This window comes from Halyomorpha halys, unplaced genomic scaffold (assembly GCF_000696795.3).
Source record: "Halyomorpha halys isolate HHAL.00 unplaced genomic scaffold, Hhal_1.1 Scaffold1137.1, whole genome shotgun sequence".
NCBI classification, from domain to species: domain Eukaryota; kingdom Metazoa; phylum Arthropoda; class Insecta; order Hemiptera; family Pentatomidae; genus Halyomorpha; species Halyomorpha halys.
This window is the reverse complement of record NW_027108967.1, coordinates 86,341-88,904: the sequence shown is the minus strand read 5'-3', so window position 1 is coordinate 88,904 and position 2,564 is coordinate 86,341.

Below are 2,564 nucleotides of genomic sequence, written 5' to 3'. Positions count from 1 at the left end.
TCCCATTCAAGACGCAAGAACACCATCTCTAACACAAGAACAAACAAAATTGGGGATAGCGGGTCACCCTGTCGCACACCCCTCTGAACATCAAAGCTTTTTCCTTTCTTTTCAGTCATAATATATGTCATTGCTCTTAAAGCTCTGTTATTATCTTAATATATTTATCCTCTATTCCTATTAATCTCAGTGCCTTAAATATTTCTGAATATATAATTAGCTGTTTCCTACGGCTATTTATAATGATAGAGATAAAATCTACAGTGATGATACACAAGCATCACTTTCTCAAAATAATAAAAAAAAAAATGGTGTATTGGACTTAATTTATATCAATTTTTTCCAATAATAAACCTTTATAATTGACGAAGAAAACAAAAAATGAAAACTTTTTCAAATTTTGAGATTTTAAGTTTCAAGATATTTAGAATCCAAAAATACTCTCGGTATTTTATTATTTATTATTTATTGATTTAATTGAATAATTAATTCAAATACCAAGCTATCACGTTTAAAATATGTTGGTAAAATAATATGTCGCAGCATTGTCAATTATTTAAGTCAAAATATGAAAATGTTTTATAAATTGTTAATAAAATTTGTTCATCGATATCCGACATTAATAATTATTTTATAAATAACCATTGTGGTTATTTTATTTTTCTTTACTATAGATCCTATAAAAATTACATTATTTATATATTACCTGATTTGGTTTTATTATATTTAAGTTTAATTTGATTGAGAATTTTAGTTTCAAGTCACAAGCCCATGCCCATCGTTTGTTCTACGTGGAGACTTCGTTGGAACACGGTATCGGGAAATAGTTGTACAACGGACGATAGGAGAATTAACGCGAAAAATTCTGAGTTCATTTTTACCATCCATGGTCTATACCAGCAATGTGCACCATTAAGGCCCTTATTAGATATATAAGAAATACTGAGTCACCAGCTAATTGAGCCAACAGGGTTTCTGAATTTTGTGGTGTATCGGAGCAATGTGTTGAATAGTTTAGTAACAGACTGTCCTTAGTTACTCCAGGGAGGAGGAAAAACTTTATTAAAATACAATTATAAAGTTATGCTGCTCAACTTCATTGGGCTGCTAGTCACACAGCATACTTATTTTAGTTTAATCAGACGATAATTTTAATCTAACAAGAAACAGGCGTATACAAGTATACAATAATTACAAGCAGTATTGTACCTAATGTTGTACACAACATGACTTCTTTTTTTTATCTCATTCGTTCTTTTATTTTTTTTCTGTTTGTTTTTTTTACCTTTTTCATGATTTTCCCCCCTTTTCCCCTTTTTCTCTTTTTCCTTCCCTTTCATATTTTGGTTTTAACAGACTAATGGATAGAATAGTGATAAACATATAAGAAAGATACTTAATTAACAAATACAAATAAAAAATAAATTTAAAAAGAATCATCAAACTATGTTAAAATTAATATATAATAAATATTAAAAATATATGCAAAAATAATAAAGTGATAAATAAAATAACAAACAAGATATGCAATGTATGCATGCCATCCTTCCTTTGGATAACTCCTTTACTCATTAATTTCCATGCATATTATTTCAGAGAACTAGAAAAGTTGGAATAAATGTTTTTTATTTACTGGGTGAATTTTAGACGAAGAATAAATAAATAAGATGAATTGACGACAAAAAAAAAGCCCAAAAGTTGTCGAGAGGCAGCAAAAAAAGAAACAAACGTCATATAATCTTCTCTAAGTGAGTGATTCCAAAGCTTACCATTGGCCCTAAGAGGGTTTTATTAGGGATTAGGTGTTCCTTTCCCTATATCAATTCCTTTCATCTCTATGGGTTTTTTTTTTAAACTTCTTCAAGTTCTCAGAGCTTGTTTAAATATTAACAAGCTAGGTATATGCAGGGTTATGCTTTATTCATTCAGCCGCATGCCATGAGGCCAGGTAGAAGCGCTGTCCATTCACTACTCGATTGGCGGAAAAAAAAATCCTTGATAAATGTGCGATATATTCTCAAAAAATACACTGCTGCCGGGCCTTCACGGGCATGAAAAAAACGGAAAGAAAAAAGAGTGAAGCTGTAAACTTTCACGAGTAGGTGATAGGTCTGTCTTTGAGTCTTTAATTTCTTTCTATTTTTATTTTGTTAGTCGGATAAGATCTCTGGTAATTCTATTTGGCCTATTGCTTATTTTATAAGCCTTGGCGTAATTTAATGCTTGAATCCTATTCACCGACATGGAAAAACCTTTTCCTGTCTTTCGTTTTTTCTTATTAATTTTAAAAATAAAAATATTCATGGTTCATTTTATGGTAAGAATTATAAATTTCTTCAACATTTTGAAAATTTATCTTAATTTTAATTAGGTCAGGATCATTTTATTATTTTTAAGGAAATACTTTTTTTTTTTTTTTTAATTTCTTTATTGAAATTTACAACTGTATATTACACAATACATTTAGTAAATATGATCTTATTTAAAATGGAGTGTTACAGACGTGTAGAGAAACTAACCATTGGTAGCACTCTAATGACATTTTACATTAGCTGGTCTCGTGG